At 35.9% G+C, this 27,161-nt stretch overlaps 1 protein-coding gene and 1 non-coding gene across 3 annotated transcripts in view; both read left to right on the forward strand.

Annotated features, from left to right (window-relative positions):
- Positions 1-27,161, forward strand: part of Naaladl2 (N-acetylated alpha-linked acidic dipeptidase like 2) — a 1,016,062-nt gene that overhangs the window by 32,583 nt on the left and 956,318 nt on the right. The gene's annotated exons all lie outside the window — the stretch shown is intronic.
- On the forward strand, positions 5,233-5,334 carry LOC123453433. Its single transcript, XR_006632818.1, has one exon. It is a non-coding gene; the product is annotated as a U6 spliceosomal RNA (small nuclear RNA).

Below are 27,161 nucleotides of genomic sequence, written 5' to 3' on the forward strand. Positions count from 1 at the left end.
AAGGGAGGAGTGCAAACAGGACTGTGCAGTGGACTTATTGGGCAGCAATACAGATCTCCCAACAAGGTTGTACAGAGCAAAGACTGCTCGGTGGCCAAGTCTGTCACCATTTGGTACCACTGTCTCCCTTGCTCAGTCATGGGCCCCTGGGATAAGATGGCCTCAGTGAGAGGTGTCGGTAGAAGAAGCAGGTCATGCTAAGTTGTGTGCCAACTATGCCCCTTACATCTTTCCTGTGGGGCAATCTGAGTGTCATCTCTCTGTAACTCATCTGGCTACAATGAGTGCCTATTGTAAAGATTTTCAGTTAGCTGGATATCAACACGAAGATGCTGACTCTTAAAGATAACACCATGAATCTACAATCTCCTTTCCCTCACTGTTTTTGAAGGCAAGGCCTTTGCTCTTCTTGCATTGGGCCAACTTTCATCAAGTAAAAATCATTACACACAGGGGGAGCTTCATATAGGAGGCTGATTGATGAGCTTAGCCATGCCAAATAGTTTATTTGAACCAGAAATATTTCTTTTTTGCCATTCAGTGAAATATTTCATACCTTCCTCACTTCTAATAACTACTAAGAAAATCTACAGGATTACAACATGCTTGTAAATATTGGCCTGGGGCTGTTGGGAGAGTTCACAATGATAACACAGTCAGGTTAATGGCATGCCAGATAATTCATGCTTCTTTACAAGGTCTGCCATTCAGCAAACTCATGCAGCAGGGCATGGCCTTGCTTAGGTTATATGCTTCAAATACTCACCTCTACTAATCCCCTATCTCCCCAGCTCCATGCACTGACTGCAAGCTCATGAATCCCATTCAGCTGTATGTTTTGTCCAGTACCCACATGCCTAAAACTTCCCCGAGTTCTCTAAACCCAAATGTGACCTGGGAGGCTAATCTGCATGAAATTTGCCATGAAGAAAACTACATATACAGAATTTGTGAACCTGTAATGATGCATTGTAACTGACAGATGATCTAATCTGCAGGCACATATTGCTTTCAGTTCTACTTACTAGGGGTGGAAGTGACTTCTTTCATTTCTAAGGCATGTCATTATATGAGTTTTATGAATCATAGTGTTACTGTGATAAAATGAAGAACTTCTCATTGACTTAGTTATGAATGACTTCATAACTTCCTTACTGTGCACAACAAACCTGCATCATTGTTTTTGCATAATAAACATATTTTAAGACATAATTCAATTTTGAATGTACAGCAGGCTGTGGCAACATAGAGGAGTTTTCTTTCTTTCTTATTATTATCAGTTATGTACAGTGTATACAACCATGTTGGTACCATCATTCGCTTCCTCCCTGTCCATCCCATCTGAAGGAACCCTCCTCATTAGAGATTGTGGATCGTGCATTGTGGGGATAGCCATCACTTATGGAGAAGAGGCAATGTCTCTGTGCATAATGGCCTAACATGTGGCTCTAACAATATTTCTTCCCCCTCTTCCGCAAATTTCCATGAGCCATTATGGTTCATGTTAGGTCTACTTCAGGGATGAGATCTTGGGAGCCTCTGTGTCTCTGGACACCTGGTTTGTTCTCTGTATCTATCTCCTTCACCCTTGTGCTGGTACCAGGTTCACCAAGAAAGCAGTACTCTTGCTCATTTCCCCAATTACTCTATGGTTTCAGCTAGGGCACTGTTGAGGTGCAATGGACTGATTCTCTCCTTAGGATCTATGTCCATCTGAAAAAGAGAAGGAAATTCTCCACTGGAAAGTGAAGTCAGCACCAGATTAATGGGATAACCATTATTATTTTAGAGATAATTTAATAAGTGTAGGCCCTCTTGCAGCACACAATATGTGAGAGCATGATAATGGAAAGTGGGCTTGTTTTTTGGATATGGCTCTGACTTGTTTCCCAGACCCAGCTATGGGTTCTATTCCACTGAGTGGATCCATTAGCTAAATCAAGAGCAGTTTGTTACCCATCATGGCTGTGTGCTGCTGTTGCACTTGTGTGAGCATCACATCACGTTGTTTGCTTCTGAGTAGCTTAGACCATGAGTTTCTTGGACAGATGTTGGTCACTTTTCCCAAATTTCTCATGTAGTATCTTGTGGCAATAGATGAGCTAACTGTCTGGTGACTGATTCTCTTCCAGATACCAGAGAGGTCACTCCATGGTCCGTACCAACAACATATAGTGTGAGAAGGAGTTTTTATGTTTTTTTAATAAATTCCCTTAAATCCCTTTGGAATAAAGACAACAGAACTAGCTTTGGAGAAGAGTGGAAAGCCATGCATCAGGAGGATGTATTAATTATGTGAACATTTACTGTCCTAATTTTAATTATAGTGAAAATGTTCCTGTGTCCATTTGTCAAATGTTTTCAAATGATAGGCTATAGTACATTCATTCTTTTCACTTTTATTTTAAATTTTATATTTTAAATTTTTATGCCTACTAAAAAATGGTTGTCTTAACTCTTTGTAAGGAAATAATCTCTGAAATATGTACCAAATTCGCAAGATATTTAGAAAAACTACATACATATATTTTATTGTTTTACTAAAGCAAGGTGGCTTGTTAGAATATTATAAAAGAATACTTTGCTATCAAATGTCCACTCTTCTCATTTTTGATACAAAAATGTGGTAAAAATTTTAGTAAAGACTTTTGAGGCTATAAGATGATGAACATATTTAAAAATATTGAAAATTATATTTATAATTGGTACCTAATAATTATTGGTTTTAGAGTACTTTTGTGTTTTTAGATGCCATTGAAATTGCTTCCTATTATAGTATGTCTTGTTATAGTCTCAACATAAAGAATTATAAACTGTTAGGAGGAAAATATATAAATATTTTTTGAAGGTAATGAAAATCAGATAATCTTAGTAAGAATCTAATGCAGATCTGTGTAATATTGTTTGTATAACTCCAGGAAGGGAATGATTAGGCTGTTAAATTACACTGCTCTACCTTGATAAGAAGGTCAATTTCCTGGATACCTGAAAATAGGAGGTATTAAAAGGTCATGACGAATGACCTCTTCTGTAAAAGGAGCTTCATCCATCTACTATGTCTGCAATGTAGGCATCTCCCCTCCTGGTGAACATGTGTATGTATCAGTCCTCTATTTTCATGGTTTAATAGTCTCCATCATTAGTTTTCTCACTAAAAGTTGACAGATGACTATAAGAAAAGTTAAACCAGTCTTAGAAAGCTTTCTAAAAATGCACATAGGCCAGAATACCATTAGCAGATGATATACACATCTTTTGAAGCTATTATGATACTGGCCTTGCAACATAATGACAGTCACACAAACATTTTCAGCCCGTATTTTGTGAGTTACCATATCAGATATTATATACTCTAAGAGATACTCCATACTCTATGAGTTCAGAGGAAGGATGAATGTGGGTTCCTGGGTCCTTGGGCCAGCTGCTGTCCCCCAAGGCATCACAGTTTACCGTAGTGGTGAGCACACAAAAGTAAAGACTTTTGGGAGCCAGTTTCCATGAATAGCTCTCAGTTTATTGTCAGTTTATTGTGTTTATAATCAGCCGAGGGGCCTAAGGGGATTGAATGTAAAAGGTTGCTTGCTGATGCCTTAGCATATAGGGACATTCATTCAGCACATAGGCAATGGCAGGGATTGTGCAAAGGTGCTGGCTGATAACATATAAGGAGTTTCCTAGGCAACTGGCAAAAGGCCACAGGGTTATGGGCAAAGCCTAGGTCTTATCTGAATGTCCAGGTATCCAGTGCTTGGGGAGAGAGTGGCCTTACTTCCTGCTGAACTTGGGGTCTGAGATTTTTGTCCAGGGTTCCAGGCTCACTTCACAACCCCCAAGAATGGTGGGAGGATCCTGGCTCACTGCAACCCCAAGAATGCGAGGAGGAATTCCCCTGCCAGTCTGGTCACAAGCTATAAGCAGTTCAGGCTGCTGTGACTCCTTCATAGCATGGGTCCTTCTTGTCAGACAGTTTAGGGTTGCTTTAACCCAGGACCCTGCCTATGTCTGACAGATGAACACTGTTTTCAGTGCCACAGTTGAAGAAAAGCTAAACTTCATATGTCCCTGAAAACAGAGGATCTGGATGAAATAAACCATTTTCTTTAATCTGTCTGCAGGCATGGGATTTCTGTTTTATAGATGTGTGTTTATTATACTAGAATTATTATCTAAATTAAAAAGTAGGAGAAGGCTGGAGGGATGGATTAATGGTTAAGGCATTTGCCTTGCAAAGCCAAAGGACCCAGGTTCATTTCTCCAGGACCTATGTTAGCCAGATGCACAAGGGCACTCATAAATCTGGAGTTTATCTGCAGTGACTGAAGGCCATGGTGCACCCATTCTCTCTGTCATTCTCCCCCCCCTCCCTCTTTCTATGTCAAATAAATAAAAATAAAATATTTTTTAAAAGTAGGAGAGGCACCACACAGCTAGTGTGAAGAGCAACCAATATGAATTTGTTCAACTTTAAAATGAAAGCTCTGATTAATTTCATACATTTATTGGGTCTATCCTGTAACTGGTTCTGATAACATGTTTACATTTAATAAAGAAAGTACACTTTTCATCCTTGAAAGCAGGAATGAGGGAGATTAGAAAGTTGAAATGAGCAGTTGTCAGTAGTAGGGGGGAAAAATACTTTCCTGGTTTATGTAGATATTCAGATCAAGTGCCTCAGGTAATCTTTCCACCTTCTCGAGTTTCTGTGACTCCTTATTATTTTTACCTGCGTTAATAAGACATAGTGGCAACTACCACAAAAGAGTTGTAAATATCAGTTCCATAAGGCTATTGGATAAATACAGGCTGAATAGTTTGTCAGGGTGTGTACCATGAGGGCAGGGATCTGCCAACCTATTGCAGGCAGACACTTAGTAAGTCTTTGTAAACTGACTGATGGAGGGAGGGCACAGAAATAACCACGTGGTCATCAATTAATACAGGGTTTTATATGTCAGAAGATATATTGAAATCACCATTTCTTTGTTTTAGCATCAATAAAACTTGAAATGTAGCTAACTGTTTTCATCATGTAAGGATATGTGATAATATCTATCCACTGTTTTTGTCTGTGGGCTACGGTTTTGGGTTCACTGCTGTGAGCAGTTTACTTTTGTTCAAGCTGTTAAAGTAAAAGATCAAAAACAGGGCTTAAGTAGCGAATAGATGCTCCAGAAAATAACATTGCTCCTCACTGAGTGCAAGGTGAGATTTGAATTAATAACGTTTGCTAGTGCCTGCCTTGGCAGCCCGAGTACCAAAACTGGAATGATACAGACAAGAGCATAGACCCTGAGTAAGGATGACATGAAAAGATGTGAAGAATTCCATCTTCTATGTGTGCCTGAACTTCCCATCATGCACATCACACTTACATATCACACACATAGGCACAAATTTTTTTTTGAAATAATGCTTTCTGAGGAAAATCCACCTCTAATAGAAACAGAGATGTAATTCATGCAAAAGCTGCTTGTGTATGTGTGTACTTTAATAGACAAATTGTCTTCATTCTCAGTGGCACTTTTAGTATTGTGCTGGCATTTGTGCAGTTGCCCAGTATATGAAAATGATTTCAACATTTGAATTTACAGAAGAGGATGGAATTTCTTTATAAACATCCCAATATAAATCTATATTTATTAAACAGAGATGCAGAGCATTTTAATATGCTTAGCATATATGCAATAGTTTTGTGAACTACTTGTCAAATTGAACAGCGATGCAGCTCAGCTCATTCTTAGGTTATTATGTTTGAGACAGACAGACATGGCTTCCCTTTCCTGGTTTTTCTGTATTTCCTGGATGACAGTTGCATTATATTTTCCTGTGAAGACTGGCTGAACATACATTTGCCCTTTCACAATGTTTACTAATGGATTTACTATTCTGTCATTTAGGTTATTAAAACTAATATACATGATATTTTGCATTTGTAGCTTTTACAAGGGCTTACATGTAGAAAGGAATATATGGTGTGGTATAGTGTGTTATTTCTCACCAGAGGGCTATAGTACTCTTTCCTGATTTGGTTTATCCATTTAGGCTTCTCTCAATTTCTGCTGTTATGGAAATTGGGATTACTTCTTGAGGTGAATACTCAATAGTTGCCCTCACTGATATGATGTTTATTGCACTTTGAACAGAAACATTATGATTGACTCCTAATAGGTCATGACCCTTTGCACAATTTCTCTAGGACTTTGCATCTGTTTCGTTCAAAACATGTACATTAGCACTTATACCAAGCCACTCATCTCCAGGTCAAGTTCAGCTGATAGAAATGTATCCTTAAACCTCACTTGGTCTTACATATCTTGCATTCAAACACATTAGTGGATACCAAACATTTTATTTTTTAAAGACCCTAGTAGGGCCCATGTTATCTGCATCAACCTCACATCATTGGTTGGTATTGGAGTCTCTTACTAGAGGAGGATCCTGAAGCAGCATGACTGATTTGCAATTGTAGATGTGAACTCTAATATCATAAGGTCTGGGGTATTTCCAGAGCATCAGGTCTATGCATTGATGTTGCATAGCACAGGTGAGGACCATGGCACTATAACTCTGATAAGAGGAGCAATATGCCTCACTTGATAATTTGATCAAACAATATGCACTATTTCTACATCTAGATATTACAGTAGGTACACACACACACACACACACACACACACACACACACACACACACATATATATATATATATATATATACATGTTTTACTTTATATACATATATATATATACATATACATATATATACACACATAAGAGTTTTACATTCTTTGAGACCTACTGTAATATATTACAGTAGGTATATATACACAAATACACACACACACACACACACACACATATATATACGTTTTACTTTATATACATATATATGTATATAAATATGTGTGTGTATATATATATATATATATATATATATATATATGAGTTTTACATTATTTGAGACCTACTGTAATATCTAGATTAGAAGTAGTGCATAATATATATATATACATATATGTGTGTGTGTGTGTGTGTGTGTGTGTGTGTGTGTGTGTATAATACCACAGCACCTTATTGAAAGGTTGCTGTATGCTAAGTATCTCATATATATCATTTTATTTATTTAGCCTTCCTACTACAGGAATATTTTACTGTGTTCATCCTAGTTATCAACCTTTATCTCATGCCTAATCCCTCTCTCAGTTTGCACATGCTTGTGGCCTAAGTTTATTTTTTTAATGGTAATAATTTGGTTCTCTCTCTCTTTTTTTTTTTTTGCCTCCATCCTCATCCAGACTGCCAATGAGTCTTTTATTTCTTTATCAATGGACTAATAATTATGAGTATTCTGTAATTATACCCCAACTGACATTCATTGAGCAAATAAAAGTCTATTTATCTATCACTACAAATAATTTCCTAATGCTCTTTTCATGTTTTCTTTTATTCTAGTTAGAACATTTTAGAAATTAATTTGAATTCAGGTCTTAGTGTCCTAAAGAAAACAGATGTCACAGAATTACTAAAGGTATTAGTTAATGATTGTGTATATATGAGGGATTTTAAGAGAAAGTAAATGCAAAATAAAATTCAACAATAATTTTTAAATTTTCAGTCACATTTGCAATGGTTATTTTATATACTTCATGAAGGAATAGTGCTCACTGTTTGTTTACCAATTTCACAATAGTAAAGAGCTGTAAATCCCCAAGGAAAAAGAGTTCTGTAAATGTACACAATCAGTGTCAGTTCTTTTCATTTATAGAACACAGAGAGAAATATCTATTCACATTCACAAGGGTGTTAGTGGTATTAATTAATTAATGTTTGCAAAGCAGCCTGAATGTGAATGAAACACATTTTTCCTGCTATTTAAAGTGTATTTCAAAGGTGAAAAGGCAAATTGTGTTTGCTATTTAGAGTTATTTACTTATTTATTTAGAATTCTCACATAAATTGCTGTTTTGTGATACTTCTCCTAAACCACAGGCCATGCTGCACTGACATCTTATATTTAAACAGAAGATACAACAGCTTATTTTTCTTTTTTGCAAAGTGTAAATAGGTAGACAATGCATAATATATTAGGTATTCTTTTCAAGATAGTTCATGTAAAAGAACATGGTTGCTTTTGACCCCTTCTCCTTTTCCTTTGAAAAGATGCTACTCTTGATTGTATCTTTCCTGTATGATTATATATAGAATTAATAATGCTGATATTTTCTTATCAGGACAGATAGTGGAACCATTTTGGTCATTTGGTTATTTGTATAAACATAACTTTGTGTTCTCATATTTTAGTTGACTGTCTAGTAAGATGTAGGGTCTAAAAGAATTACACACAATCTATAGTCATGTTTATTTCCTGCTACAGTTATACATTATTTGTCATAATGTGTGATGTCTTTGAGATTACAGCTATGTACTTATGATTATTATTTTTTTTTTTGAGGTAGGGTCTCACTCTGCTCCAGGCTGACCTGGAATTAACTCTGTAATCTCAGGGTGGCCTTGAACTCATGGCAATCCTCCTACCTCTGCCTCCCAAGTGCTGGGATTAAAGGCGTGCACCACCACACCCGGCTAATTCTTAATGGGATCCAAATGTGAATCTTGGTTTTAATATTTGTCAGTATTGCTGCATTTCACTGTCTGGTTTTACCTCTTCATTACCTCCTAACCACTGTGTTTTCAGGAGATGACAACAGGAATGTTCTCAGTTAATATTCTTCATTACTGATTTAATGCATATTCCACAGGTGGTGATTATATAAGACACGGGGATTTCATGATCAGCTGTATTATCATTATGCCAATGTCTAGTTAGCTAACTGGGAACCAAAAGGCCAGGACACAGTCAGAAACTATAGTTAAATAAGCATCAAGCTGTCATTTGATTATTTTTACATGAAATCTCACTTACAGAAACATTTATATAAGAAAACAGTGAAATGACGCTTTTATTACTGAGTGTACAAAATGGTAAATTGTCCTATGTCTTTTTTTCAGACCTTTCCTTGCCAATTTCTCAATGAGATTTTCTTTTATTTGTTTGCTTTGTACTTAAGCAAATGTATTTTGCTAATAATGGGTATGGAACTTAGGAAGAGATAAGCCTAGTTAACAAGTAATGATCAAGTATAAAAATGAATTGTAAAGTTGTATAAATGTTATAGTTTTCCTATGGGGTTAAAAAGGACAAAAGATTTGTTTAAAGGGTAGAGAAAGAGTTATAACCACTACATTAATAAGAGCCACAAGCACACCACTTCTTCCTCCTTTAGCTTCTCAGATACAAAATCTAGCCAACTCTTCTATGATGTTTTCAGTTAAACTTAGACATTGTAATTTGGAGTTAGCACATAGCTACCCATGTCATGGTGACAGTTACATCATATGGAGATAGCATCTTTAGGGGTGAGAGTATGATATGAATTCTTAAGATATGATGAAATTTTTAATTCTTGTATTTCTCCTTTCAAACTGACAAATTATTTCACAAGTTAGGGAAATATTGAAAGTGTAATGAAAACACAATGCCCAAGATTGCATAAATGTGTCTTGCTTTATTTATATTTCTAGATAGTTTTAAAGCTAAATTATTGGATTTATTCATTGTTTTGACAGAGCCATGCTGAAAAGTAATCTAATACTTCTTTTACAGTGCTGTTAAACAGAGCTAGAACTTGGAAGACTGGGGGACTTGAAAGAATTTTTATTGCAGGTTTTCCAGGAGTGTGCTCTACTTTTTAGAGTTCAAGATCAGTTAAAGATCACTTATTTCTTTACATTTTAAAGTAGTTCATTGGTTTAATATATTACCACATACCAATAGATGAAATCCTGTTCATATAATTTTTGTCTTTTAGTGTAGTATATATTTTGTCTCACTAGTTTGGTTACTATGAACTTATTTATGTTAATGTAAATTAATATTACTTACTTTTTAGAGTTTTCTGTCTTAAGCCATGAGTTTGGCTTCTTAAAAGTTTAAACAGAAGAAAATATAGATACTCATACACGTATGTGGTAATACTATCTGAGGTATAATTGTCTAAAGGTTCCAATTACATTACAGGAAGATGAGTCAGAACATCTCAGCTGTTGTTTGAAGAGTCTTAGTCAGCTTTCCTTTTTCTGTTTCCTAGCCCACAAATCATATTTATATAGATAGTCACATATGATCTAATGCCTATACATCATGCACCCCAATAAATAGTAAATAATTGTGACTAGAACTAGAAACTTTTTTCAGGTTCTTCAAATATTTATTCATTTTCTTTCTTTATTAAGTAGAAACTTTGTATGAACACATCATATGTTGTTGGTACCATCCTTTCCTTACTCCCTAACCCAACCCCATTGAAGACCCTCCCTAATATGATTGCTGGTATTTGCCATATAGTTGTAGGTTATAAGTTGTAAGATCAGCATTCTGTCATTGTGGGAGGGCTATGTCTCATACTGTGGCTCTTACATTCTTTTGACCCCTCTTCTACAAACTTCCCTGAGCCTTGCTGGGTGTGTTTTAGTTCTACTTTAGTGTTGAGCTCTCAGCAGTTTCTGTATTTCTGGTTTGGTGCATTTTGAGTATCCTCAATGTCTGTCTGCATAACCCTGGCCCAGGTTATCAATCTTGCCATGAAAGCAGCACACTTGTTTATCTCAGAATTAGATAACCTTTTATTTAATGAATGTATAAAGGACACTAACGTCAATTTAGAAGGCTTACAAAACTTGTATTACAGTGAAAAAATAAATCCAAAGTCTTCATATAATTTGATCAAATATTTGAGGATCTAGCATGTTGAACGTCACATGTTAGAGAATGACAGGTCTCACTAAACAGTTTTTGCCAATGTGAATTACAAAATGTGAATTATTTTGGGTCATTTGAAAATGTCTTTACTCAAGTGGAAAAATAATTATTTAATTTAAAATGTGTGCATGGTTTTTTTTTTTAATTTTAAAATTTATTGTATGCAGGCTGGAGGGATGGCTTAGCAGTTAAAGTGTTTGCCTGCAAAGCCAAAGGACTCCAGTTCGATTCCCCAGGACTCACATAAGCCAGATGCACAAGGGGGTGCATGCATCTGGGGTTCATTTGCAATGGCTGGAGGCCCTGGCATGTTCATTCTATGTCTCTCTCTCTCTCTTACTTTCTCTGTAAAATAAATAAATAAAGTAAATATAATTTTTTTAAAAATTATTGTATGAATATACTACATATTAGTCATATTTCCATTGAATTATACTCTTAGTTCCCTCTCTCTTGACCCCATTTCACTGAGGGCTCTCCACAGTAGAGTTATCTGAATTCATAGTGAGGACATGAATTCATCAGTTAGTCTAATCCTCTGTTGCTTGGATTGTAAAATTGTACAGCCATTGAAGAAATCAGTATGAAGATTCCTTAAAAATCTATAAAAAAAATTTGCCATTTGCTATACCACTCCTCAGTATATATCCTAAACTTGCTACTTTCTACTGTCGAGATACTTGTGTTTATTGCTGCCATGTTCACAGTAGCTAAGAATTGAAATCAGCTCAGATGTCCATCAAATGAGGAATGCACAATGAAGTTATAGTTATGATTAGTTTTGATGTGTGCCACAGACTACTGTCTTAACTCTTGTTCACATAATTATTTATGCACTGCCTTTCAGTGTTTCTAGACTCATTGTCTTATGTCATTATTGAATCATTACATTGACTGGCTCCATGTGTACATATATGTATATGTATTGTGTGTGTTTCAGTTATATGTCATAATGTGCTCTGCACTCATTAAATATTTAAAGTATAGTAAAGTTGATATTCAAAAACATTAAGGTGACTTGGTATTATGTAATACTATAGGATAATATCATAACCCACTAGGAAAAGTGCCAATGTATACTTAGGAGATCGTACATTGCAGATAACAATTGACTCCCAAATTGACCATAAACAGTGGGCTGGGGTCTAAAGATTTGTAAGAAACTTTAAGTTAATGAACACCTGAGTAGGACATGAAAGTGCAAAACCATCTTTGTATATATTATTTCCATATTTTAATGCAAGCTATATCCTTCAGGCAAGCTGGGTCTATTCATTGTGCATGAAATTATATTAGTAATTTGTACTACCGTCTCATAGTACATATGTTCTGAGGGTTACAGAGCATTAGAATTTTCTGCAAACAACTCTGGGGGTTGTCTGTGATTAATCTAGTTTCTTATGAGTGCTAAGAAGCCCTGGAGAAATTTATACTATTTCTTTACATAAATGAAGAATGAGTGGACTAAATGAACAAGAGTGGCATATCACATTCTATCATTTCACAATCATATGTCATCAACATTATTTATCCCAGGAAGGATTCAAATGTACATATTAGTGGAAAGCAAGGATTGTTATGGAATTAGGTGTGGTATTAGCAGGAAACTAGAACAGTTCATCAGAAAATAATCACTATAAACGAATACATAAACTACACTGGAATATCAGTGTATCAAAATTAAGATTGTGCTGTCTTAGCTCAGGTAATTCAAAAGTAGCTTGCTAAACAAAACTGTAGGGTATGGATTATTGAACAACTGTACTTATGAATCTGCATCTTATGCTGGAAATGATACATAACTACATTTTTGAAGTCTGGACTTCTTGAGATAGAGAAATATTAATGATATATAACTCTTTGAGGTTTTCATAAAGTTATCAATCAGCTTGAGTATGTAAACTCGAGCTTTAGGTGCTTTCACATAATTTTTAGTCATTTAACTAACATTTGTCTCCACCAGAATTGGGAAAAGGAAAGTGGATTTATTTGGTCAATAAAAAGCTAATGCAATTCAAAATCATTGATAGAGGGTTTGTGATTCAATATTTGAAGGATGGATAATCAGTACAGATGGATATATGACTTTGTTTCCTCTGGAGACTCAAAAGATCTTAAAACTTAGAATTATAGTCCAAAAATTAATTCAGGACAAGTTATGTTAGTTGGAAAGATTATTTCTTTAATGTCCTTTGGAAGAGCAATTAAAGTTCCTGGGAATTTTTCTTGAGCCAAATGAAACTACATGGTCACCTTTTCTTCCTAATGTAGGCATACTCTGAATACTGAAGATAGAGTTTCAACATGAATTTTAGGAACCCAGGCATGGAAGTGGGAAAGTTGGTTATGTTTTCAAAATTATCAAATTGAAGTGAACCAGAGGCAAAATGGTATGCAAGGCCTAATTTATGCCAGCCTTCACAGACCTCACCTGTGGTTACTTGTACTCCATGTATAAGTATCATCACTGTGAGAAGATACTGAGGAAAACAATTTAAAAGATTAGAAATATATTTTAGGTTTTCATTAGATGTTCCTTGGCCCCACTGGGTCTGGGGCTTTGGAGAGGCAGGACATTATTCTGAGAAGAATGTGGTGAAGCAAAGCAGCTCACCTCATAATAGGAAGGTTGGGGAGAGAGAGGAGAGAATCCTATCTCCCGAAGACCTCCTTTCTCCAGCTAGATCCCGCATCTCACAGTTTCCGTTTAGCTGTGGATCCATCTGGGGGTTGGTATATTGGTGATGGTAGATGTCTCATAATCCCATCACATCCTAAACCCCCAACAACCATGACCATCACTGCATTGAGTACGAAGACTTTAACATGAGTATTTGGGGAATATTTGAGATATAAACCATAATAAGCTCTCTCTTCATTTTCATCCATACTCTAATGTAAAAAGCAAACCAAGTAGAATACTGATTAAAGCAAAGTAATTATGTTCATGTAAAATCCACTTCCAGAGGTGCTTGATAGAGGTTTGTGTCATAGGCACCAGGAAAGGACTCACAAGTGTGTAAAAAGTCTTCAGGAAAGAGATGGTAATGAACTTGTACAGTGCGATACACTGGAGGGTGATTTTATAATGTCAATGTCATTATAAGTAAAACAAATGTTTTCATTAATCCACATTGCCAGATTTTCTATGTTTGTTACCAGAAATTCATGGACAGAGACATCAGAATACGGAGAGAGCATATGCCACATGAACATTAAGTGTAGTGCTTTCAGGGCAATTTAGTGAGAGTAACATGTGCATTTATACAGACAAGAGCAGGCTTTATACTGCTAAGGCTCATGACCTACCCTGCCATAGGCTTTTGATTAGGTTTTCAGTACCAGGAATATATTCCTTCCCATAGAGTGGGCCTTCGGTACAATGAGAGAGCGGTTGATTTCACCCAGAGCAAACATGACACTGTTGCACTCGTTCAGACATTTGGCTGGTCTGGACAAACTTGAGGTTTCCAGTGCCCACGGTTTTTACTGCTGATGACTTCTGTCTCCCATAAGACTCTATAGAGTGCAGCTTTTTCCAGCTTTCAGTTGGCTGGGCTACAGGGAGAAGATTTTCTGCTCAGCACCAGCTTGATTTCTCAGTAACTTTGCTGTTCAGGCATGTGAAATCTTCATCATTAGGGTGTTACCACCTGTTTCTCACAGGAAAACAAGGGCCTTGGCAGTAACCTATAATGTTTTGGAGGCAACAGGGACCTCCCTGGCCAACAACTCACTGGAAGGTATCCTATCCCTGGCACTGAAAACTTTCTAGTAACAATCTATGGCTTCTGGATGTGCCATTATTTTAAAAAGTAGATTTTCATATGTCTTATTCAGAATATCTTGAATTTTGATTGACCCCCCCCCAACACCTTTTTTTTATGCAATCTCTTCCCCTGACCTCACCTAGGCTTTTCCCCTCCCTGTAATCTGTTCTTCTGCTTACATATATACAATACCACCCCATAAAGTTCTTCCCTCTCCGCCCTCACTTATGGCCTTTTTCTAGCTTATGGGCCTCTGCTACTGATTTTTGGTTCCAGATCACACACAAGTCTATATATTTGTATCTAGGATCCACATATAAGAGAGAACGTGCAATATTTGTCTTTCTGGGCCTGGGTTACCTCACTTAGTATGATCTTTTCCAGATCCATCCATTTCTCTGCAAATTTCATAATTTCGTTTTTCTTTACCACTGAATAGAACTCCATTGTGTAGATATACCCTATCTTTATTATCCATTCATCTGTGGATGGACATCTAGGCTGGTTGCATTTCCTAGCTATTGTGAATAGAGCAGCAATAAACATGGTTGTGCAAGTATCTCTAAGGTAGTGCGAACAGTCATTTGGATATATGCCTAGGAGTGCTATAACTGGATCATAGAGCAAATCTATTTTCAGCTGTCTCAAGGACCTCCACACTCATTTCCACAATGGCTGTACCAGATTACATTCCTACCAACAGTGCAGAAGGGTTCCCCTTTTGCCCCATCCTTGCCAATATCTATTGTTATTTGTTTTCTAGCCATTCCGACAGGAGAGAGATAGAATCTCAAGGTAGTTTTAATTTGCATTTCTCTGATGGCTAAGGATGTAGAACACTTTTTTAGATTTTTATATGCCTTCTGTATTTCTTCTGATGAGAATTTCCTGTTTAGTTCCATAGCCCATTTTTTGGTTAGGTTGTTTAATTTCATATTGGTTTTTTTTTTTTTTTTTTTTTTTAGTTCTTTGTATACTTTGGATAATTAATCATCTGTCAGATGTGTAGCTGGAAAAGATTTTCTCCCATTCTGTAGGTTGTCTCTTTGCTCTATTCAGTGTCCTTTGCTGTACAAAAGCTTTGTTACGAGATCATAAGATCTGTAAGACATCCTAAGATCTGCTAAGAGATCATTAGATTTGTTAAGATCTCATAAGATCCTAATAGCTGATTAGTGGTTTTATTTTCTGACAAATTGGGTTTGGTGGTATTCACAAGTAATTCTAGCACTTGATAGACTGAGACAGGAGGATTACTACAAATTTGAGGAAAATCTGAGCTTTGTGCAGAGACCCTCTTTCATAAAAATAAAACAACAAAAATACAGTTGAAAACTAAAACTGTTAGTATTATGAACAAGATGCTCTTTAGTCTGGATTCCTCACTTGTACAGCCTAGTAGCAAGCACAAATAGAATATTTCTTTTCAGTTGACCTCAGAACAGAATTTCAAACATATGTCATTTACCATTTTTAACATGTTTGGTAATGTACATATTTGATCTTGTGTTTCAAATTTATGTATATTACATAAAGAGTTCACTATCTTCTCATCAAATGTGCCTTGTATTTGAAATCAGCAGTTTTGTTCTGAGTCAGTAGAAACAATGGCATTCCTTTGCTTAGATCACAATGTCCTTATGAGCATTAAGTATGTTATGCACTGTGATGGAATATTTTTCAGAGAAATATATAATATCTTAATTTATTCTGATTTTCTATAGTATTTTCATTTAAGAGATATATTATATTTGTAAATATATAAAAGGTAATTTATCACAGCTATTGTTTGTATTACGTAGTGGTTTATGTTCCTTTTTATTTAGTCTATGTTATCATATGTGCATAAACATATGAGCTGAATTGAAATGCCCTGTGTTGTTTAATAACATACAAGTCAGCCACAGGATAAGACACCAGTCAATGTGGATAACTTAATCCAGAATTGGATGACTTTAGATTTATATTAACATTGAATATTCACTTATGCTAAGAAAAGGATTTTTTTCTAAGCGATAATGTTTTATGGTACCATGAAAGGTGTATGGGAAGCTGAGTCAACAAGACAAGTTAGCAAGGCCATCTTCTAACCATCAGTGCATTGGTATTTATGAAGAGTTCTAATTTGTATATTCTCCTAAAGGAATCTATCAAAAATACTTGATGGTTTCATGAAATATTCTACCTATAAATCTAATAGTTTTTCAGCACAATTAAAAATTAAAGTTTAATCTTCATTGAAAATTACCTTTAATGATAAATTTTACTTTGACTAGCTATTTCATAAAGGGCACATGATTCAAATAATAGTGTCAAATAAATATTTAAATGTTTTGAAAAGCTTGATCTATATGTTGTTTTAGATTTTATCATGTAAGACATAAAAGTAATCAAACTATCTGGATATACCTTTTATTTCAGCATCAATGCAATTTGAATTGTGTAAGTTGAAAGTTGCAGTGGAGCCCATTCACATTCAAAATGCCATTGCTTTAATATGCAAAAAAATAACTTGGTTTTACAATAGCTTTCCTTTTGTAAAGAAGTAATAAAGCTTAAAAATGTGTAGTATCTGATATACATTACATTAATGCAAGTACAGTTGCAGCCAAACTGGAGAAATGTGAGAAGTCCAAGCTCCTGAATAGCAAGAGCCTTATTTTTAGTAGATGATTCATTTTCCTTTTTAAAGTGCAGTGCATGGAAAACTTGGTAATATTGGGCATTTAAATATGAAAAGAAGATTATATTCAACAAGTGACAGTCTTCTGTCCAGTGTGATTTCTCAGTACATGCTATTCAATAAAGCATGTTGTATAGACAGGCATTTCACTTTCTTCTCTCCTTGCTTACAGAAGTACTAGATCAAATTGCATTTTTTAAAAAAAGTAAAATTTTTGACTTTATTAATCTAAGCCAGTTTATGGTTACAATCTCCTGTCATATTTATGTTATAGTCCTCCTCCATGAGTATGAAGTGAAGAGTGGAGAGTAGAGGACTTATTCATTAAGGAGACAAGAAAAAATGTTTAATATATCTTGATAATTTCATTTAGGATGCTGGTAATATTTTTGCAGAATCATGAGTTATCTGGTACTAAAGGGTACCTTTTTCTGTATTTTGATTTTTGACAAGTCAGAAAAATTTGTTCTACATTTTCAAACATTATACATTATGTTCTTATCCATGGAAAATATATGACTCAATTTTAAGTTATGATTTTGAAAATGTTTTATTTACTAGTATATATAAAATATTATATAAAAATATAATGTATCTTTAAGTTAGAGAGAAATATAGACTTTTGTTATCAGATAGTCTACACATTATAATTCAACTATTAAGAGTTATTTTCTCCCACTACTGGCTCATTTAGTACTTACTTCCCAGCCAAAATTATTATCTCTGGAAAGCCACATTTCTCATGTGAAAATTTCCTTCATGTAAAAATTAGGCAGTAAACTTACAAAAGAGTAAATAGATTTTTACAATGGTATGTTGCATTGAATTTTTTATACTCCAATATATTAATTTGTTGTAATACTTGAAATATTTATTTCCTAAATGTTTTAGCAAAACAGTTTAAGTGGCCACAAAAAATATTGTATTTCCACTGTGACATCTCTAATTTGGCTAATGTATTGTGATTGGTGTTATAAAAATTAATGCTGAAAATGGACACTTTGTCAACAAGGAATAATTTCATCTGTTAATATCTGACTCATATGTAAAAATATTTGATTGACATTTTGAAAATGAGATCATCTTCTCAAAACTTTTCTTATATGTTGTCAATGTCATAAATTTATACACACATCTATTAAATGTCATAAACTGCCTTTGAAAAAGATATTGGGTATATATATATATATATATATATATATATATATATATATATATATATATCAGGATTCAAATATTTGTTTCATATGCCAAGTGAATTCTCAGTTGTTTATGGACTAATTCTAATGTGTGTTACCATGTGAGTGCCTCATTCTCTTCTGCCTTTTTCTTTATATTTAAAGAATAATTATTGTATCTCTACTTGCTACAACCCATGCCAACTATTGAGGATACAGGGTAAACAAAACCTGCAGGATTTCCCACTTCATGAAGTTTACAGCACAGCGTAGAGACAAACATGGAATAAATGTCACAGGAGATGATAAATACTGCAAATAAGATAAAAGACAGGATTTGGTGAAATGAATTGAATGGTAAAGATATAAGAGAAGAGGTACAAACTGCTTACTGTCCACACACATACATTTAAAAATCTCCTAGGCTCCCTTTAAAATATCATAAACATAAGTTCTGAATATAGTACTGCTTTAGAAAAGTAATATCACATTTTTTTCATATGTGAAATCAAGATTTTACATATAAGGGAATTACATGGGGTTGAGAAGGTAGAGGAGGGATTGGGACAAGAACAAACCACGGAATTATGAATGTGATTAATGTTTGCACAAAATGTCATAATGAAACCCATGATTTTGTATAATAAATAGACACTAGTGAAAATAGACTAAAGAAAGGAACTAGATAAAAATTTGTATCATTATTTCTTAAAGATTAATACTGAAATCTGTATGGCAAAAGTATATGTATGGAGAATTCTAAAATTCTGTCATTTTCTGAAATATTAGTAATAAAATAATAGTAATAAATAAAAGTAAAAATATGAATTTGAGCCAGTTCTAAATGTGGAGTTTGGATGCAATTACCTATTCTCTCTCTCTCTCTCCATATATATATATATGTGTGTGTGTGTGTGTGTGTGTGTTTCACTCTTCAGAGAATTTGAAATTTGATTAGGTCACCTTCTATCATCTTGTGAAGTTCTACTTTATTTGAATAAGAACTTATTACATTAGCATGTTTACTATACTATTTTTCTCTTCATGTATTCTCTGTAACCTTCACTTCTACATAACCAATAGATGACATAACTTGCACAGTGAACTGAAAACCACTGATAGCTTCCTCAGGTTGAACTTGGGTTTGCTAGTATTAGGTTCTACTTCTTGCCCTTGCAATGGACTCAGCTGTGTAGAGTTGAAGGCTCAGGATAATAGCCATCCCATTTGATCAAATATTTACATTCTCTGGATGTAAAATTCAATTTGTGTTAAAATATTCTTTTTCTGTTTTAAAATTTCACTGGGCACATTTCCTTTAGTAATTTGCTTACTTGACATGCAGCCATGCTCATAGCTTTATTGAGTCTTACTTCTAAGAATATGCAGTTTGTAAGAGTGTATGAATTGTTATAGTGCAAGCAGAGATGAGCAGAACTGGCTTGAATGATAGATACTTATTTCACTTATTCCCTTGTTCTATTCCTCATGCTTTTTGATAGCATTTTTGTTTTTGTTTCCTTTTTAATGGCGATGTAGGTAGACACTGTGTTTGGATACACAACAAAAAGATAAGGTTCTGGGCTGGAGAGATGGCTTAGCGGTTAAGCGCTCGCCTATGAAGCCTATGGACCCCTGTTCGAGGCTCGGTTCCCCAGGTCCCACGTTAGCCAGATGCACAAGGGGGCGCACGTGTCTGGAGTTCGTTTGCAGAGGCTGGAAGCCCTGGCGCGCCCATTCTCTCTCTCTCCCTCTATCTGTCTTTCTCTCTGTGTCTGTTGCTCTCAAATAAATAAATAAAAAATGAACAAAAAATATTAAAAAAAAGATAAGGTTCTATTTATTATAAATTTAAAAATAGATATATTCATATATAGCATAAAGTGGAAAAAGACTAATTTGTTTGTCAGGTTTATTCCTATTGTTTGTCATCCTTACATATAAACACACATATACCCATGTTTGTGCATGTGCACATATTCAGTATCATAAACAGAATGTTTCTAGAATAAAGGCAAAATTTAGTTATTTTGTGGTTTGCTCTATGTCAGAGGATATTATATTTTACCCATGTAAAATCCCTAGCTTTTGAATTTTTTTAATGTAACAGAGTTGACCAAAACTTATGCCTCACTTATTTTTTTTTAATTAATTAGTTTTGTATTCAGAAAATACAGTCATTTGGTACCATTATTAGGCTCATCCATGACCTACACCCTCCCCATTGGCCTCTCCTTGTTGAGGTATATGGTTCATGCATTGTGGAGTTAGCCCACAGTTATGGGTAAAATAAATGTCTCTGCATATCATAACTCAACATGTGGCTCTGACATTCTTTCTGCCCCCTCTTTCGCAAAATTTCCCTGAGCCATGTTGGGTTCATTTTTGGTCTGCATCAGTGATGAGGGGTTGGGGGCCTCTGAGGCTCTGGCTCTCTGATTTGGTAGGAGTTGATTTTTCTCTGTGTTGGTCTCCTTCCCCCTTGGGCTGGTATCCGGTTCATCCGGAAAACAGCACCCTTGCTTGTTTCGCCAATTTTTCTTAGTTTCAGCCAGGGCCCTTTTGAGGTATGATGGGGTGGCTCTCTCCTTAGGATTTACATCTATCTGAAAAAGAGAAGCAGATTCTCCAACAGAGAGTAAGTTGGCACCAGGTCAAATGAGATAACCCTTAGTTTTTTAATAGAGAGTTTAATAGATGTAGGCCTTCTTGTACCCCATGATTGATGGTAAATTGATATTGGAGAGTGGGCTTATGTTTGGATATGGTTCTGACTTATTTCCCAGCTCCAGCTAAGGGTCCTATAACACTGAGGGGATCAGTTAGCCAAATAAAGAGCAGTTGGTTCCCTACCATGGCTGTGTGCCACTATTGCACTTGTGTGGGCATCACAACAGGTTATTTGTTGCTAATTAAGTTAGACCATGAGTTGTTTGGACAGATATTGGTCATTTTCCCCCAGACACCCATGTAGCACCTTCTGGCACTAGATGCACTGATTGTCTGGGGACTGACTGTTTTCTAGCTTCCAGCCATGCCATTCCATTTTAGGTGTCAACTGCATATGGTGTCTTCAGCAGTAGGGTCTTACCTCTAACCTTTGGTGGGTCATCAAGTACTCTGACAGAAATCTGTCTGTCTTTTAGGAAACCTTGTAGGTCTCTCTGATCAAAAGCTCACTGTGAATGATAGCCCCTGGTACTAGGAGTTACAGGTCAGTGCCCACTACGAAAATGAGGAAAAAGATAACTAATATACAAGAGTTAGAGAGAAGAGAGAGGGAGAGAGAGGGAGGGAAGGTATAGAAGATTAAAGTTAGCCTTGATCCTACCCTCTCCAGGGTCGTGTGGTTCAGGTGTTCCCTGTAAAGGCCTGGTGAAGGTTCAGCCATTTGGTCTGTCTGCCTTTTAGGAAGTAGAATTTTATGGTACCATTGCCATTTGGGTCTAGATTTGTGTTTCCTACCCCTTCAATGCCCACCCCTCCCTCCCCATCCATCCTAGTGTCTAGTCCATGAAATGCTTGCTGGATATGTAAGGTATCCTGGGTAGATGCAGGTTAGGTGCTGTAGATGAGTGAGACTATGTGGTGATTTTTTTTTTTTTTTTCTGTGATTGGGTAAGTTCACTGAGAATGATCTGTTCCAGGTTCAACCGTTGGTTGAAGCTTTTGAATTTTTATATTGGCAAGTAATCCTTAAAGTAAACATTATTTTCATGAAATTTGGAATGGTTTATACAATTGTAAATATTTGTCAAGAGCAAATTGATAATTTACTAATTTTCACTCTCTTAAGAAAGCACACCTGCACATTAAAATTCTGCCTCATTGTGTATCACTTGGCATGAGGTACATCACTATAAAGAGTTAACTTCGCAACTTTGAAATTAAAAAAATTACAAAGCAGAAGGTGAATGCATTCTGCATAGTATGGAAATTAAAGCCCAAATGAATCTCTAAATAAAGCCATCCTTATCTAAGCAAACACTCCCTTATCCTGAATTCCATGACTGCATAGTTCTGTGTGGTATGCTTAGATGCAAATGGTAAAACAAGGAGAAGAAAAATGTGAGTCTACCTTTTAACAGAATTTGAAGTGTAGTTGAATCCAATTACTGGTGAACTCAGAATCCAACAGGACAAAGAAGTATTGCCATGAATTTGAGTCCAGTCTGGGTGACAAGGTCAATTTCTTGGCAGCCACGGCTACCATGATACCTGGTTCAAAAGAAAGAACTAACCAAGCCTGCGTGGTGGCACAAGCCTTTAATCCCAGCACTCAGGAGGCAGAAGTAGGAGAAGTAGGAGTTCAAGGCCATCCTGAGACTACAGAGTTAATTCAAGGTCAGCCTGGACCAGAGTGAGACCCTACCTCAAAAAAAAACAAAAGAAAAACCAAAAAAAAAAAAAAGAACAAAATGAAAAATTCCCAGATAGTCACATATGAAAATATATGTGCTAGATTTGGCATTTGTTATAGGTTCCATTGTAGTGGTGGCAAGTACTGCTGAAGAACTCAAAAGGTGGTTACCTTCATTTACCACTCATAATAACCTGAGCACACTACAATGTTGCCCTCCTGGGTACCTGACTCTATTCTAATTCTTTCATTATCGAACATTGTTTACTTGGTGAATTGTTTCACTGGGAAAAGAAGCATCTCCCACTGTTGAACAGAATATTTTAAAAGGGCATATTTATTTATTTTGCAGAAGGTTTTTATAATATGTATTCCAAAACCATTTTCATTTTCTTAAAAAAAGTTAAGATGATACATATGTTTATATGTATATTATCTGATATAATCGTTCAAAACACTAAAACCCTCACTGTGTGTAGTGTTGAGTAGTTTAGTAAATCCCACGTAGTAATATAGTACCTAGAGCCATGCTTTCTATAAGCCTTTTCTCATAGACATTACCCAGTTTTTCCAACCCATTTTGTTTGATCTTAAGTACACATTTACCTAATTGAGCCCTTGTAATATTTGGTGTCATGATTAACAATTAATAATTTTCACTGGACTAAATATCACAAAGCCTTATGAAAACTTTACCGTCAACCTGATGCATGAAGGAAATCAAACAGATACCAAAATATGAAGTCAGCATACACCAGGGTCTAATGAAATGGGAAGTCCCTTGGATTGTTGTTTGTTTGGTTTTGCTTTTAAGCTGGGTTACTGAAATATTATAGCAGCATATTGTATTAAAAAGAACAATTTTACTTTATTAAGGCATAACAAGAATAGCATAGTCAGTGGAAATTTCTGTGTTGTATGTTTCAACCTAAGGTAGCATGCAGACGTTCTCTTAGAAACTTCCATTTGTCCAGGATTCTCTGTCTGTACCATTGTAAGAATTTCTGAAAAACATTGGCCTTTGTGTAGTAACTAAATTCTTATAAAACTGACAAGAATTTTCAGGTAAGCCTTCATAATTAACTTAATTACATAAAATTGTCTTTTCAATATCATATATCAGTGGTGTCAAACACTAGAAATAGACTGACTTTTATTTTTGGTGCATATGTACCCTCAGTTTGTCCTCATTTTCTAGCTCTTAAGTATATTCATCTTTTAAAAACTGAATCATCAGGGCATGGAAAGATTGCTCAGCAGTTATGTTGCTTGCCTACAACACCTAATGGTCCAGGTTTGGTTCCATAGTACCTACATACAGGCAGATGCATGAAGGGACCATGCATGTGGAAAATGTTTGCAGATCTAGAAGCCCCTATGTGCCATTTCCTCTCCCCACTTTCCTTTCATAAATAGACAAATAATATATTTATTTAAAAAGATAGAATGATCAGAAAACTTGTTTTCAGATAGTGGAAAAATGTGTGCTCACCTTCACTTGTTAAAAACAAGTGTCATAGGTGTCTTGGGAGACTTTATACCACACACAAAAATCATGAACCTGTTGTACTCTTCAAAATGAAACTCCCTGGGTTCCCCTAGTTTTATAACCATTTTTAGATTAGTCATTGATTGGCCTGTGTAGTCAGTCCAAGGAAAGAGTTCCCTTAAAGGATATAAACTGATAAATTGTCCTCTCTGTCATGCATCTTTACCCCATAGTGTCCTTCAAAATGCCAAGAACCCTGAAGATATTAAAAAACAAAAATCACTGGAATTGATTTTCATCTTTGCGACCAAGTGGGGAGGGCAAGTGTTCAAGATGGTCAAGCACTTCTCCAAGCCTCATTCTGAACCTGTGAATTCAATGCAGAGACCTCTTCCTGTTACTACAGAGATGAATAAAATACCTACCTTTATTTGTGAACTAGGTTCCAACCACTAAGTTTGCTATTATTACCTGCAATTTTTATTAAAACCATATGTGTTCTTTAAAAGTCTGTTCAGGGCTGGAGAGATGGCTTAGCAGTTAAGCACTTGCCTGTGAAACCTAAGGACCCCAGTTCGAGGCTCGATTCCCCAGGACCCACAAAGCCAGATGCACAAGGGGGTGCATGCGTCTGGAGTTCTTTTGCAGTGGCTGGAAGCCCTGGTGCACCCATTCTCTCTCTCTCTTCCTCCCTCCCTCTCTCTCTCTCTCTCTCCCTCTTTCTCTGTTTGTCACTCTCAAATAAATAAGCATAAACAAAAAAAAATTAAAAATGAAAATAAAAAGGTCTGTTCAAATGTTTTGTAAACATTTACCATCAAGCAAAACATTTATACCCAGAGGATATACCACCTTTGCCTTGTGACTCCTGTTCGCCTTTCAGGCCTCCTGCACTTCACAATGCCCATACTCTGGGCTTTGCATTCCCCACTTAGGAAGATGTAGTAAGGTGTTGCAAATTGTGTCTTTGTTTTAAGGTTGGCTATGTCAGATTTCAAGAAAGCTGCCTTTCCTGTCATGCCCAGCTCTTCTCAACAGGTGTATCCAGGACCAGATACTCTCTATCTGAAACCTTCCTGCCTCAGACCTTGGATGAGGAACGAGTCCCCTTCCTAGCTACTACGTGTGGCCCTTGATGGGGACTTGGCAATCCAAACTTCAGTTCCCCTAGGGAGTTACTCCAGAGAAACCTAATAAGTGACAATGAAATACAGAGAAAAGGCATGACCCCTCCAAGTTTGTGGGCCTGAGTCGTAGCCCTTTCAGAGTCCTTCCCTCACAGTGCCCATCCCTCACAGTGCCCATCCCTCACAGTGCCCATCCCTCACAGTGCCCATCCCTCACAGTGTCCATCCCTCACAGTGTCCATCCCTCACTGTGCCCCTCCCCCTTATTTTCCCTGCCTCACAGTGTCCTTCCCCCAAAATGCTTGTTTGCCTATCCCCTTGCTAAAATCCTTAAAATATCCTTATTCCCCTTATTTTCTTTCCCTCTGCATCCTGACAGTTTCTCCTGGCATGAAATGAAACTAATGTGGGCTCAGGAAACCATCTCTCTTGGTCCTGTTTTGATAACCCGGAACCTGACAGGCTATACAAAGTCTTAATATACAAAAAACATATCAATAATATAAACTATTATATAATGAGATTTAATCTACAGCTCTCACATGCATAAGCCATTTCCCAGCTCTGCAAGAAGCCTAGCAATTGTTGATATATATATATATTTTTTCTTATTATTCAAATTAGCAAAACAACAACAAAAGATATTTTTCCCTCTGTCCACACAAGCTTTTCTCCTCATTCCAACTTATCTCTCATTAAAGTTCTTTCTACTTAGGGGGTTTTATACTTACTTAGTTACGGGACACTTTAGGTAGGAGTGGGCTTATTTGGGGCATAATGGATGCATTGTTTCACTTCTCCCTGCTAGTCCACAGTGTGTGTGTCAGAGTTCATATTAGAAGAGGAACTCATCTTAGTGCCTCACACCAGAAGCATGTGGGTCATGGGGGATTAGATGCATAGACAGGGACACCACTTGGTTAAAATTTGTTAGATCAGCGAGATCATCAGGTAAAGTGGAGACTGCAGACAAAGCTTTCTGTTTCAGAAATGAACAGAGCAATGGCACAGAGGCAAGTGTGAGCATGCCATTGATATGTGTTCAATTTCATGGAAATTGCAGAAAATATAATTCATCAATGCTCCACTGTTTTATATGTGTAAAAATGTTTTGGTGTGTAAAATTAAAATTTAAAAAAATCAAGTAATATTCCAAACACTGAGTATACCTGAAATTAGCCAATAAATGAAAGAAACCTAATAAGGGCTTCTTCACCAAAATTTTATAGCAATCCTTGAATTTTATATGGCAGTTTCCATGATGAGTTGTGAAAGTGAAAATAAAAACTTTTATAATATTAATAAAACCAAAATTTCAATTATGCAAAACCCCTAGTTATCTCTACTGCTTCTATAGAAAATATTATAAAATCACTGTCATTAAATGATTCAAAGGCATTCAAGACTGTGCATCCAATAATATAAAGAGTGTTGCTGAGGTATGCAATGCAGTTACCTTGTAGAAAAAGTATTATAGATGTCTGCAAGTTTGTTTTCATGTAGGTAGTGTTTGTCAGCTTTTGAAAACAACATATATTTTCTTCATCACTTCCATAATTTTGTATTTTTAGTTATGTTTATTTTTTCATAGATAGCTGTCACTCACAGACTGTGTGAGTTTTAGGGCCTCCAAAAGTTGGATACCCTTCTCCACCTCCAAATACTCAGTAAGAGCATTTAGGTCTTTTGTCTATTCTCCCCGAGATACATAAAATCTTCGGAGTTCTGCAATATAT

The sequence above is a fragment of the Jaculus jaculus genome, chromosome 11 (assembly GCF_020740685.1).
Source record: "Jaculus jaculus isolate mJacJac1 chromosome 11, mJacJac1.mat.Y.cur, whole genome shotgun sequence".
NCBI lineage: Eukaryota > Metazoa > Chordata > Mammalia > Rodentia > Dipodidae > Jaculus > Jaculus jaculus.